Below are 14,644 nucleotides of genomic sequence, written 5' to 3'. Positions count from 1 at the left end.
CCCCTCCGATCACACCATTTATCAGTCCCTCCGATCGCACCTTTATCAGCCCCTCCGATTGCACCGTTTTGCCATGTGCATCGCTTTCCCACCGTTCTTCTTAAAAACGGAAAAGAGAACATTTCCTTAGATCTTCTTGCCTATTACAGATTGATTTGTTGTTGGCTGGTTTTATACACACACGCCTGGGTCCCTGGGGTCTCCGTTAGAGGATCCTGTGCCCCCAACCACCCAAGCTTATTTCCTAGGGTTACAGGTCAGTAAGGTAGTTGGGCCGTTTACCTACTCACTTTTTTCATGAATCTCTTTTGACAGCTACCAAAGAAGAGACAACATCCAGCAGCAGCCACTCCCGCAGGACTCCAGGGAACAAGGATGGAATGAGAATTGAGAAGCAGAGCTGAGCTGTGACTCAAGCACCGGGCTGGCTGCCACACAGCATCCCTGTGACACTCAGATGCCAGCTAACGTGTTCTAATAAAAGTAAGCATCGCTGGCCGGGTGCGGTGGCTCATGCCTGTAATCCCAGCACTTTGGGAGGCCGAGGTGGGTGGGTCACCTGAGGTCGGAAGTTCGAGACCAGCCTGACCAACATGGAGAAACCCCATCTCTACTAAAAATACAAAATTAGACGAGTGTTGTGGCATGCGCCTGTAATCCCAGCTACTAGGGAGGCTGAGGCAGGAGAATCGCTTGAACCCGGGAGGTGGAGTTTGCGGTGAGCTGAGATTGCCCCATTGCACTCCAGCCTGGGCAACAAGAACGAAAGTCCATCTCCAAAAAAAAAAAAAAAAAAAAGTAAGCATCGCCTTGAAAGACATGATACCAACTGCTGAAACATTCTCTGAGTTCATGGTTAATAAGAAAAAGACAGCAGAACACCAGCGCACTTGGTTTCTGGAGAGCACCACTGTCAGGAGGCCATGTTGACAAGGATGCTGGAGGAGCTCAGCTGCAAGCACCAAGCAGACTCCCGGACGAGAAGAAGCCACGGCTTCAAACCTGATGGGTGGTGAAGAGTACATTCCCTTTGCTGGCACAGTGAGGGAGAAAGACCAGAATTTTATGTTTAGGTTAGAGGAGACCCACACTTAGGGAGCTAACGATGGCAGTGACTGTTGACTAAGAGCGTTCTACCACGATGCTCTTCCAATAGCCCTGAAGACAGGTCTTCTTATTCACCCCTTTCTATAGAGGAGACGCCAAGGCTTAGAAGTGGAAATCCCTTTCCAAAGTTATCCCAGTGGTAAAAAACAGTACGGGGGTTTGAACCCAGGCCTTTCTAGCTGCAGAGTCCTGGTGCCTGCCCCACACCCTACGGTGTCACTGTCTCCCTGGAGACCCTGAAGGGCAAGGGTAGCCGCAGAGCAGAGTGGACAGCCTCTGGTTCTAGGGCCCGATGTGTGCACATTGATACATTAAAGTCCTGTCACTGCACAGATGTACGAGGGATGTATGTCTGGAGACATACATGTGCGCTCTGAGCAGTAACAAACCCAAACTGTCAAAATGAAGAACTGAGGACACATCGTTGCTGGGTCCATCTAATTCTGAATCAACTGTGAATATAGAAGAAATAATTTGCTCAAAGAGAAGGTGTTGACTTGTCCAAGACGCAATATGCTGTCTCTTCCTCTAGAAATCAGAAATATTCAAACCCAGAGTTCTACTGAAATACCCTAAATTGGCAGTGCTTTTTTGTGGTAATTTAATCAGTAGCTGAAGCTGAAATTCCCAGCTTTTCACAAAACGCAGTTTGCAATCTAAGATCCAACACTGTAAAAAGTGTGGCTGGTTCTTCACCCCCATAAAATAATCAATGTTTTCCAGCTAACCAGTCACATCGGCTCAAACCCTACCTAGATCCGGTGATGGGCCCCTGCCCACCCCAAAATTTCCCGCATGTTCATGAAAGACGACTGACTCCAGAACGGAACATGATGCACGTGCCGAGACATCAGCATTGAGTAAGCACGCGCTGTGGGCCAGGCCCGGTCTCCGGACAGCTGCGCGCCCTCCAGACTCCACGGTCCTACGGGTAAGTTCCACCTCGCCCCTGCTTTGCAGAGGATGGAAGGTGAGGCAGAAAAGCCGAGCCACTTCCCAAGATCACAGGGCAGAGCCCAGAGCCCTGTCACTCCCTGTGTCACTGCCTTCCTGGGTCACGACGAGTAACTTCCTGAACAGAAGGGCCTGACTTGCTGCATTTGTCCCAGCTTAGGGATCATGTTGGCTGCAAATGGGTGTCTAAGACGACCCTTTAAATGTGAACGTGGAGAAAAGGAGAATTGCTAAACACATTGCTGGAAAACATCACCCATATAAACGTCTGTCTAAAAGAGCAACTTAGCCAGAGCAAAATCGTCTGCTAAATCAAAGGCGACTGGCACAACTAAATGGTGTAGAAGCAAATATTTCATTTTCAGCTTAAAGAATATCACTGCAAAAAATATGTTCATTCTGGGTTATCAATGCGTTTTCTAAATGAAGATCATTCTGAAAACATACTGATAAAGTTAAATACATGCCGTTTCAATCCCAACTGACACAAACACTCCAAGGAGTCAAGGACTGCAAACCAATTATGTTTGCAAAATCCTGGCTCAAATGTCCTCCCTCAAACACAAATGTTAATGTCTTACTCAGTGTACTAAGAAATATGTCCTCTCTGTTGAGTCTTTAAAATCAAGTGGCTTATGAAATAAACCTCCCATCCAATAAGAGCTCTTGGCCTCAGCAACTCATATTGAAAATATGCGCAAGGGTTCTGTTCTGACAATCATCTCACTGTCAAAGGGTCGAATCAGGTGATTCTCAGCGTCTGTTACCAGAGACCAGGTGCTTCCACTCAAGATGACTTCCCGGTTTGCTCAAGCAAGAACCACTTAATGAGCAAATGAGCAAACCCTCTGGGCTGCTCCAGCTTAGGTGAGAGTGCACATGTGGGGTGACATAGACAGCTGTGTGCAGAGGAACAGGTGTGCGTGCAGGTGTGAGTGCAGGTGCAGGTGTGTGTATAGATGCAGGTGTGTGTAGGTGTGTGTGCAGAGGTGCAGGTGTGTGTGCAGGTGCAGGTATGTGCACACAGGGACAAGTGTGTGTATAGGTGCCCATGTGTGCAGGTGTGTGTGCAGGTGCAGGCCCCATGCAGGAACACTCATGGTTCCACTGGCAACTCATCCACAGTGGCTGCACCCGCTTACTTCCAGGCATGAGTGGGGAATGCATCACCATCCAACTGAGTGAGAGGCCCTTCTGAGGAGCCAATGCTCCCTGCTTTTCTCCTGGCCTCTTCCCCGATCCTTCTCAAATGTCCCCTCCTCGAAGATCTCCTGGGACTCCCAGGCAGGAAGGAGCTGCCTCTCCACAAGAGAAAGGGGAAGATAGAAGGGGACAGGCTTCTCCCTGAAGCCTCTGGGCCCACCTATAGCAATGTGAGTCCCAGGCTGCCGCCAGGCCCAGAGCCCTCTGCACCCTGGTTCCTGCCCTGGCATCTATTTAGGACAGTAAAAGGGCTACTTAGATACTAATGAGAATGAGGATTTATTAAATGAAATCTTTCTACAATAATTTTTTTAATTCTCCAAATGAGCGTCTTTTCTTTCTTTTCTCAGACAATGAATATTATGCAACCAAAATGTCCTGGGAATTCAGAGCCAAAGGCAGCATTCTTAGGAAATGCCTCCCGCTCTCCTGCCATGGCATAGAGCTCTGCTGGGCTCTGGACCTGCAGAGAAGGTGAATAAGGTTCTGGGGGTGTCGGATGCCAAGGGGTGACCTGAGGAGGAGATGGGCTTTGGAGTGTGAGGCAGCACCCACGGTCAGCAGACAGCTAGGCACGGGGGCTCAGTGAGGAGGAAGGGCTGAGGCGAGGGTGGGGAGATGGGGCTGGGAGGGCAGGAGTCTTTGGGCACCCCCGAGAGAGCTACAGCTCAGCAGCATGCAGGAAGGGAGGGCAAAGGGAAGGGAGGGCAAAGGGCCAGGTCAAAATGTCCAGTAGAAAGTGGGATGAGGAACAAAATCGAGGTTGAGAGGGAGCAGCAAATAAAAGTACTCAGAGGGATTAGAAAGGGTTTTCTAAATCTACTTCAACATGCAAAGATAGATGTCATGGGCCTTGGTTTTGCTTTTCCAGTCCAAGTGTCTCCAGGAGCTGCAGGTCCAATAGAATTAGCTGTACTTGCAAGCAGCAGAGATGTCCAAAACAGTAATCACCTAAATGAGAGAGAACTTCATTCCCCCTCCCATTCATTCCCTCCTCCCATTCATTCCCCCATCCCATTCATTCCCCCCTCCCATTCATTCCCCCCTCCCATTCATTCCCCCCTCCCATTCATTCCCCCCTCCTATTCATTCCCCCCATTCATTCCCCCTCCCATTTATTCCCCCTCCCATTCATTCCCCCTCTGATTCATTCCCCTCCCATTCATGCCCCCTCCCATTCATCACCCCCCTCCCATTCATTCCCCCCATTCATTCCCCCCTCCCATTCATTCCCTCCTCCCATTCATTCCCCCCTCCCATTCATTCCCCCCTCCCATTCATTCCCCCCTCCCATTCATTCCCCCCTCCCATTCATTCCCCCCTCCCATTCATTCCCCCTCCCATTCATTCCCCCTCCCATTCATTTCTCCCTCCCATTCATTCCTCCCTCCCATTCATTCCCCCCTCCTATTCATTCCCCCCCCATTCATTCCTCCCTCCCATTCATTAAGGCCAGAGGTAGCCAGTCCAGAACTGAGAGGGCCCTTCCAAAGGTCCAGGACCCAGACTCCTTCTCCCCAGTTGCTGCTGGCCTGATTTCCCTTCCTGAAGTTGTTTTATAGGCCAAGATGGATGCTGGAGCTCTAGCCAACACAGCCACCTTCCAGCCAACAGGAAGTTACTCAAGGGCACTTCCCAGAAGCTCCACAATCTTGGGATCATATCCAATGTGCTGCCAGGAATTAGTCACACAGCCACACCTAGGCTGGGAATACAGTCTTCACCCTGGGTAGCCACACATCCAGCTAAAACATGCAGGTTGTATCATTAGGAAGGAGGTGAGGCTGGATGCCAGGAGAGGCCGTCAAACTCTGTGGGGCCTGGCCACTGACTCCTCCCCACAGCAAAGTTCCTCCTTTCGAAACTTGCCCTCCTCTCAACCAAAGGAGATCTCTGTCTTTGCAACTCTGAGAAAAAAAAAATATATATATATATATATATATATATATATATATTTGAGACAGTCTTGCTCTGCCGCCGAGGCTGGAGTGCAATGGTGAGCTCTCGGCTCACTGCAACCTCCGCCTCACAGGTTCAAGCGATTCTCCTGCCTCATCCTCCTGAGTAGCTGGGATTACAGGTGTGTGCCACCATGCCTGGCTGATTTTTGCATTTTTAGTAGAGACGGGGGTTTCACCATGTTGGTCAGGCTGGTCTCGAACTCCTGACCTCGTGATCTGCCCGCCTCGGCCTCCCAAAGTTCTGGGATTACAGGCGTGAGCCACCGTGCCCAGCTGAGAAAAATTTTTTTATACTGAATTCCTTACAAATGACATAAGCGATCATACAATTAGCCATGCTTATGTTTTAGACAATATAAAATTACACATGATTTTAAAATAGGAGATACACCTTCCTCATTCAGTCAACAGATGCTGGGTTTGTGGGAGGCCAGGAAAGGAAGAGGCCCTCGTCACAATGCTCCTGAGACGGTGAGGCAGGGGTTTCCCTTACACTCCCTGTTCCCAAGCATGTGAAGATAATTCCACGCAGCATTTTTCAAAGCCAACTGGAACGAGTTACTGTAAGCAGTCTTTCCATAAAAGATCACTCTTTGAGAATACTTGTTTTCATATTTGTGCTATTTTTGACATTTTAGGAAGCAAAATTACATGCAAACGTTTGTTCTGCAAACCCAAAGTGTGAAGAAAGATGCATTCAAATACTAAAAAAAGCTGCGTGCCTCTAGATTTCAAAAATCTTTTTAGTTTTCACAAAGACCCACTGACGAGATCATTATTTCAGCTCATGTTTCCCACAGAGTATCACGTATTTAAAGTCAAAGAAAATGGGACAGACACAGCCGCTGAGGGAGATGCTGTGTTCATTACACAAGTTTTGTTTACATCACTTGGGACCCTGTGAGATGCATCTCCACGGAAGCAGTTTCAGCCTGCCAGCTCTGCTGCCAGAATTACTACCGTGGGCTTTGAAGGTTTATCACAATATAGTAAATGAAGTCAGAATTTCCTAATAGGATATAAAAACAATGTCAAGTATCTAAATCCTTATTTGATGTCAAATGTACTGTAGTTGAGAAAAATGATTTCTTCTGGGAACCAAGTGTTATGAACCAGAGCCTCCTTCTAGAAAGTCACCTGCAGAAATGGACGGTCACAGGGCACACTTCACCTGGGACACTGGATGATGCCCAGAAGAAAGACCCCAAAGACTGGGAATGAGGTCACCACCTTCCTTCACTGGTCCTGGCTACGACCCGGGTCAGTCTCTTGTGCCTCAGTTTCCCTGTCTATAAAATGGTCTAACTCACTCACCGAGATGCCTTGGAAACTACTCTATACCAAGCAATGAAACCTTCTCTAAGATGCAGGCAGGATGCATGGACTCACAAGAGCTGTGCACACAGCAGGGCCCAGGGCTTGTCTGCCAGACTTTTGGGTCAAGACCCAAAGAAGTGGCTGCAGGAACAGCAGGGGCAAGAGCCCACTGGCCAGAGCACAGCAGCCTGGGGGGCAGGGAGGACCCTCAGGAAGGGCAGGGATGAGACAGAGGGGTCAGGAATGAGGGGCCACAGTGGCAGCCAGGCCCAGAGGCATCTCCCTGCTGGAGAGGTGGGTGCCACTGGTGGCCCCAGTCAAGGAAGCCCCATCTACCCACTTATGTCCGGAAGGATCCCCTGGCCACAGAGAAGAAAAACCAGGGCACAGCCAGGGCCAGCCAGGAAGCCAGAGATTCCCCCAGGCAGGAGGTGCTGGCGTGGCGAGGAGGGAATGGGTCCCAGTCGTCTTTATGTTCCGAGCTTTGACTCTGGGGCTTTGCTGACCCTGGAGCCATCACCTCTCCCAGGCCTGGCCAGCAACTAGAGTCAGGAAGCTGCTTACCTGTGAGCACACCTTCCATATTAGTCTGTTCTCACGTGCTGAGAAAGACAGGCCCGAGCCTGGGTAATTTACACAGGCAAGAGGTTTAATGGTTTAAAGAGGTCCACGTGGCTGAGGAGGCCTCACACACGGCGGGAGGCGAATGAGGAGCAAAATCACATCTTACATGGCGGCAGGCAAGAGAGTTTGTACAGGCGAACTCCCATTCATAAAACCATCAGATCTCGTGAGACTTATTCACTACCATGAGAACAGTATGGGGGAGGCCGTCCCCATGACTCAGTATCTCCACCTGGCCCCACCCTTGACATGTGGGGATTATTACAATTCAAGGTGAGATTTGGGTGGGGACACAGACAAACCACATCACTTTCCATGTGGAAACCAAACAGGCCAGGGTGCTCTTGCCTCCCGCTCTCCACCTGCCCTGCCCACCCCAGGGCCGGGTATGGGACAGCAGGGGGCAGCTTCTACATGTGCCCTGGAGCCCATGGAACCACAGACTAATCCAGTGAGCCAACCCTAAGCCTGCTTGCCCTGTCCAGCTGAAATGCCTCCTGACGGGTTCTTCCCACATGGCCCTGTGAAGCCCTGTGTAGCTCTGTGTGACCCTGTGTGACCCTGTGTGGCCCTGTGTGGCCCCATGTGGCGCCATGTGACCCTGTGTGGCCCTGTGTGGCTCTGTGTGGTCCCGTGTGACCCCATGTGTGATCCTGTGTGGCCCCGTGTGGTCCCATGTAGCTCTGTGTCACCCTGTGTGGCTCTGTGTGGTCCCGTGTGACCCCGTGTGACCCTGTGTGACCCTGTGTGGCCCCGTGTGGTCCCATGTAGCTCTGTGTGACCCTGTGTGGCCCCTGTGGCCTGTGTGACCCTGTGTGGCCCCGTGTAACTTGTGTGACCCTGTGTGACCCTGTGTGGCCTGTGTGACTCTGTGTGACCCCGTGTGACCCTGTGTGGCCCCATGTGGCCCTGTGTGACCTGTGTGGCCCCGTGTAGCTTGTGTGACCCAGTGTGGCCCTGTGTGGCCTGTGTGACTCTGTGACCCCGTGTGACCCTGTGTGACTCTGTGTGACCCCGTGTGGCCCCATGTGGCCTGTGTGGCCATGCGTGGTATGCTGTCCCTCCAGTCCCCCATCTTGGGCACTGTGGGGAAGAAACTCTTTTGTCAGTGGGCATCATCTCCTGACACATTGGCCTTGCCATACCTGAATGATAATAAAACCTGCGTTTTCAAACAAGGTTGGGCCATGAGGAAATGCAAATGGGAGTGAGGGTGAGAGGCAGAGGCAGGGCAGTCCGAGGGCACCCAGGTCTTGGCTTGAGCAGCCACAGCATGGGCTGCCCTCCCTGGGGTGGTCCCGGGAGCAGGGGATGTAGGCTTGGGAAGGATGATGGGAGTGCAGCCACAGATGCTGTAGATTTGAAATGCCTGTTAGACCCCACTATGTATTGAACTGTGCCCCCCTTACCGCCCCCCTCCCCCACCAATTCCTACGCTGAAATTCTTACCCCTAAGGTGATGCTATTAGAAGGCAGGGACTTTGGGAGGTGATTCGGTGCCTAATCCTTCATGAATAGGATGAGTGTCCTTATAACAGAGACCCAGAGAGCTCCCGCGCCCCTTTCACCACATGAGGACACAGGGAGAAGGCGCCGTATATAAACCAGGATACAGCCTCACCAGACAGCAAATCTACCATGCCTTGAGCTTGGACTTCCAGGCTCTAGAACTGTGAGCAAAAGCATCTGTTGTTTAAGCCACAAGCCTATGGTGGCTTCTACTTCAGCAGCCTGAGCAGACTAAGACAGACCTCCAAGCGGAAGCATGAAATCACTGCCAGACGTGTGCATCTGAGCTCAGAAGGAGGTCAGACGTGGATGCAGGCGTCACCCATGGGCAAGCAGTGTGTAAGGCACAGGCGTGGTCCAGAGCACACAGGACGAGGGTGTGCAGAGAAGAGAGGGAAGGGGCGTGGAGGGAGCCACATTCAGAGCTGGATGAGGGGGAGCCATCAGCCAAGACAAGGAGGAGAGGCCAGAGCCCAAAGGGAGGGGGAGAGACCTCAGCAGCCTCTCTGCCTGAAGTCCGAGGGAGAAAGGCTTTGGCAGCGAGGCCTGCTGTGTGGGCAACATGAGCGCCCAGGTGATGGTGGCGAGGGCCCTGGACCGCCATCAGAACTCCCCAGCGCCACGAGGAGGGAGCCTTAGCACTGACCTCCACAGCAAGGAGAAGTAAGTGGCAAAGGGGGCGTGGACAGCCAGCAGGGACCACACTTCATCGCTAACATCTGTCATGGATTTTGCCCAAATTGTACCAGATTGGATGGCTGTAGAGTTGGGGAGTGGCCCCACAAAGATGTGTCCAAGTCCTAACTTCTGGTACCTGTGAATGTGACCTTATTTGGAAATGGGGTCTTTGCAGCTGTAATTAGGAGGGGCATCTCGAGATGAGATCATCCTGGATTTAAGGTGGGCCTTAAATCCCATGACTGGGGTCCTTATCCGAAAAAGAAGAGGGCAACTGTAGACACAGACACAGGAGAGCAGCCACGTGAACATGGGTGGCGGGGCGGCGGGAGATGGGAGAGGCCTGGGTCAGACCATCCCTTAGAGCCCTCAAGAAACCAGCCCTGCCCACACCTTGATCTCAGACTTCTGACCTCCAGAACTGTGAGACGACATATTTCTGTTGTTTTAAGAACCCCGCTTTGTGGTAATTTGTTACAACAGCCCTAAGCAGCGAGTACACGGGCCAAGGGAAAACTCTGTCATGAGTTCCATGCAAACACGAGCAAACTACAAACTACAGAATCCCCCAACCCTGAGGCTCACTCGGGCAGACCCCGGAACCGCAGCTGTGTCCCTTGAAAGGAGCTCCATCCTGGGGAAAGAGCCATCTTCCGACCCCAGCTCAGAAGAGAAGACTCGAGTCACAGATTTTATTAAATGAGGAGGGCTTTGTGGCAACCTTTTCCGTTTTCTAAATTTCTATCTACAACTCTCATACAGTGAACAAAACCAACAAATTTAGAACCTGGAAGTTTGAGAGGTAGTCCCTGTGGTGGGACGGGCACAGGATTTCGAGGCATAAACCTGGTTTCCAACCTCAGTGCTGTTCCTGGCCTCCTCTGACACCTTGGGCTGTGTTGTGCAACCTGCAGAGATTCAATGTCCTCCTCTGAAAACTGGGATTAACACTTCCTTATGGAGTTAATAAACAAGAAGATAATTCATGTTAAAGTACCCAGGTGACCGCTGATGCTAGAATACTGACACCAGCCCTACCACAAACAGGGCCACAGTGACCAGATGGACCACATCCTTCTTATTTCAGGTACAAAGTAAACGTCTGAGCAAACATTTTCATTTGTAGCCTTTCTGGAAATCAGAAAAAGCCTAAATTGTAGGCCAGTACCCATATTATTTCCTATTAAATAGTTCATCAGTGTGGATTTTCAACTCAATTTATCTGGTAGTTTATCTTAGATGAGAATTAAAAGTGAAAGTGAAAGAGTTACAATTGATTCCGTTTTTTAAAAATTTGTGAAGTGCATTAAGATATCTGGAGAGAGAACAGGCATTTTTAAAAACATAAGTTTGGAGTTTTGCACTTTGGCTGTGTCCGTGTAAGCTGCTACTAGACAAGATTCCTGAGAATTTTTTTTTTTTTTTATGTTTTGATGACCTATCTTGGAGAATGAACAAAAGCTGGCAAATTGGGGATGGGAGGTAAACCTTGTAAGAAGAGAGATACACAGGGAACTGTCCCATTTTGTAGCTTTGAGCCAGAGGTTAGAACAGCACAGAGTGGCAAACACTATGACAGAAAATCCACTGAAGGGTAAGGGGGGACCCTAAAAAGAGAAGAGACATGAAGAGGAACCCCAAATTCTGTACATAAGCTCTATCCATGTCACGTCACTGGTTAACACCAGGATCACCAGGTGTGGAGTGACCCAAAGCAGCTCAGCCAAGGACTGAACTGAACCAAAACAGAGGCTGCCACCCAGGAGACAGAGTTCACATGTGAGTCAGCCCCAACCAGACAGCACCAAAGGGAAACCACCAGCATTCACTGCGAGAACGTGCACCCCAGAGCCTCCTACGTCCCACATGAAGAACAGAGAAACGTGACCCAATCTCAAAGAACAGGACAACCAACCAACCTAAGCCCTGAGGCGCCAGTGCGGAGACAGCAGATGTGGGCCGTAAGGCGGCCATTCCAGCTATGCTTAGAGCAAAGAAAACACACTCACAATAAATAAAAAGATGGGACATATTAGCAGAGAAAAAGAAACTACTAAAAAGAACCCAGTGAGAAACTAACATTGAAAAATACAATATCTGAAAATACAAATGTACCGGGTTGGTTTAACAGCAGAATGGCAATGACAAATGAATTAAAATGGAAGACAGATCATTCGAAATTGCTCAATATAAAGAAGAAAGAGGGAAATTTTTAAAAAAATGAACAGAATCTCAGGAACCTATGGGACAATATCAAAAGGCTTATATATCTGTAACAGGAGCTCGAGAAGAAGAAATGAGAAAAAAAAGTCGCAGAAAAAAAATCCGAAGATATAGTAGCAGGTAAGTCCCCAAATGTAGTGAAAGATGTACATTTTCAGATTCAAGGATCTCAGAAAACCTACAAGCAGGATACACTCTAAGAAAACCACAATTAGGAAGATTAACATCAAGCTGCCAAAGATCAAAGATCAAGATAAAAAGAGAGCGCAGCCAGGTAAAAATGACACATGACACACACAAGACGAAGACTTAAATCACTGCTGATTTCTCACCAGCATTTTTAGATGCCAGAAGACAGGGCAGAAAGATTTTTGAAGGGCGGAATGAAAATAAACTGTCAGCCTAGATTTCTAAAATCATTAAAATATCCTTCCATAGTGAAAGCAAAACAAAGATTTCAAAACTCAGATTTAAAAAACTATTCACGTGCAGCAGACAGGTACTGTAAGGAATGTTAAAGGAAATTCTTCAGGATGAACATATATTATACCTTATGGAAACAGGGAACTTCAGAAAGGAATAAAGAGCTTCAGAAATAGTAAATGAAGTGATTATTAATTTACTATTAATTTCTTTAAAATACATAGGGCTGTTAAAAGCAAAAATTATTATATTCTCTTGTAGGGTAGGTAATCAATGTAGATATAAGGCACATTAAAAGTGTGCTATGAAGAATGGGGGTAAATGGGCTGATAGAAAAAGAATGAAAAATTAAGAAAAAACTATATACTGTCTACAAAAGATCCATATTAAATATAAAGACACAAATAGGTTGATAGTAAATGTACCATGCAAAACTAAGACTAGAGTGAGTTTATTAATATCAGGAAAAAACAGACTTCAAAATGAAGTGTATTACCAGAAATAGAGATATTTCATAATGTTAAAAGGCTCAACTCATCAGAAAGACATAAATATGTGTGTACCTAAAAACAGAGCTTCAAATCACCAAAAGCAAAGGTAAAAAGAAAAAAGAATTAGGAGAAGTAAACCATATCGCAATATGAACAACACATCAGTAAAGACAATCAGACAAAAATATCAGTTAAAAATAGAAGACATGACATCATTATCCACAAGTTTGAGCTAATTGACATTTATAAAACACTACACCTGACAGATGCAGAATATACGTTCTCCACAAGTTCACAAAAAATTTTAAGTACCATTTTCAGTAGCACAAAATGTTAAATATTTAATGATAAATCTGACAAAAGATGGGTAAGATTTACACATTGGAAACTACAAAACACTGTTGAGAGAAATTAAAGAAAGCCTGGATGAACTGAGAGATGTACCATGACAGGGGGTCAAAAGACTCAATATTGTCAAGGTATTATTTCTCCCAAAATTTGTGCACGGTGCCAACATAATCTCAAAATTGCAGAATTTTTTCTGTAGTAATTGACAAACTGATTCTAAGATTCATATGGAAATCAAAAGGACCTCAAAAAACTGGAACAACTTTCAAAAAGAAAAACTAAGTTTAAGAACTAATGTCACCGGATCTTAAGACATATTATAAAACTACAGTAGTCAAGACTTGCATCCAAATGAATAAATAGGTCAATGCAATGAATAGTCAGCCCAGAAACAGAAGCACACAGATGTGGTCAATCAATTTTTCACCAAGCTGCAAAGGCAATTCAGTGGAGAAGGGATAGTCTTACAACAAATGATATGGAACAATTCTACATCTATAGGTAAAAAAATAAAAATAAAAAACTTGTATCTATACCTCATACCATGTAAAAATTAACTCACAATGGATTATAGACCTAATTATATAAACTATAAAACTTCTTGAAGAAAACAAGAGAAACTATTCATAACCTTGAATTAAGCAGAGATATTTTTAGATATAACATCAAAAGCGTGATTGTTTTTTAAAAAGGTAAATTGAATATAAAAAATTAAAAACTTCTCTTTGAGAAATATTGTTAAAACAATGAAAAAGCAGCCACAGAATGGTACAAAATATTTGCAAATCACTTATAAAGAAATTGTATTCACAATATATAAAAACTCTCTAGACCCATTAATAATAAAACAAAGAAAAATACTGTAATGAGAAAAATATTTGAACACATCATCCAGGAAGATTTATGGATGATAAATGAGCACATGCACGGATGTTCTAGGTCATTGTTCAAAGGGAAAGCAAATTAAAATCATAACGAGACGCCACTGCATATGTATTGGAATGCCTAAAACCTAAAAGTCTTACCATACTAAGTGTAGGCAAAAATATGTAAGAATTGAAACTCTCATACACAGTCTGGGTTGGGGGATGTAAAATGGTCCAACCCCTGTGGACAAGAGTTTGAACGTTTCTTTCAAAATGTATCACCCAGCTTCCCACTGATAAGTATTTATCCAACAAAAATGAAAGCCATACATCCATACCAAGACTTGTACTCAAATGCTCACAGCATCTTTATTTGTAATAGTTCCAAATGAGAAACAACCCAAATATTTATCAACAGGAGAATGGATAAACAAATATCCATACAATGGAATACTATTCAGCAATAAAAACAAGTAAATGATTGATAAAAAAAAAAAAAAGGTGAACCTCAAATAGTTATGCTGAGTGAAATAATTGGAACCAAAGAAGAAACTGTACGATTTTATTTGTATAAAATTTCAGAAAATGCAAACTAACTTACAGCGACAGAAAGTAGAACAGGGGTTGCCTGAGGATGAAATGTGTAGGGGTGGGATATAGGGATTACAAAAGGGAGTGAAAAAGCTTTTGGGAATAATAACTATGTTTCCTATCTTAAATACAGTGGCAATTTCATAGGATGTGTGTGTGTGTGTGTGTGTGTGTGTGTGTGTGTGTGTACATACATATATGTATATATAAAAACAGCAAAATGTCCACTTTAAATTTATGTGGTTTATTATATATCAATTATAATTCAATAAAGTCATGATAAAAAGGAAATAATGACTATTAGTTTTCTAAATTTTATTAAAAGTATAAACCCATAAATCAAAGAAGC

The 14,644-nt window shown here is 46.3% G+C and overlaps 1 protein-coding gene across 2 annotated transcripts in view; it reads left to right on the top strand.

Annotated features, from left to right (window-relative positions):
- The window catches only part of LOC750856 (succinate dehydrogenase [ubiquinone] flavoprotein subunit, mitochondrial), a 52,442-nt gene extending 47,266 nt beyond the window's left edge, over positions 1–5,176 (top strand). Inside the window, exons 4-7 of one of the 2 annotated variants that reach the window (XR_010157116.1) lie at positions 316–483; positions 1,831–2,038; positions 2,797–2,928; positions 3,615–5,176. The gene's annotated coding sequence lies outside the window, so the exon portion shown is untranslated. Of the gene's footprint in view, positions 1–315; positions 484–1,830; positions 2,724–2,796; positions 2,929–3,614 lie in introns of those variants that run through there. The other variant, XR_010157117.1, reaches the window with a different exon arrangement.
- Positions 5,177–14,644: the final 9,468 nt, after the last annotated feature.

The sequence above is a fragment of the Pan troglodytes genome, chromosome 4 (genome assembly GCF_028858775.2).
Source record: "Pan troglodytes isolate AG18354 chromosome 4, NHGRI_mPanTro3-v2.0_pri, whole genome shotgun sequence".
Taxonomy (NCBI): domain Eukaryota; kingdom Metazoa; phylum Chordata; class Mammalia; order Primates; family Hominidae; genus Pan; species Pan troglodytes.
The sequence above is the reverse complement of the archived record's forward strand: the minus strand, read 5'-3'. Positions and strand labels throughout refer to the sequence as shown.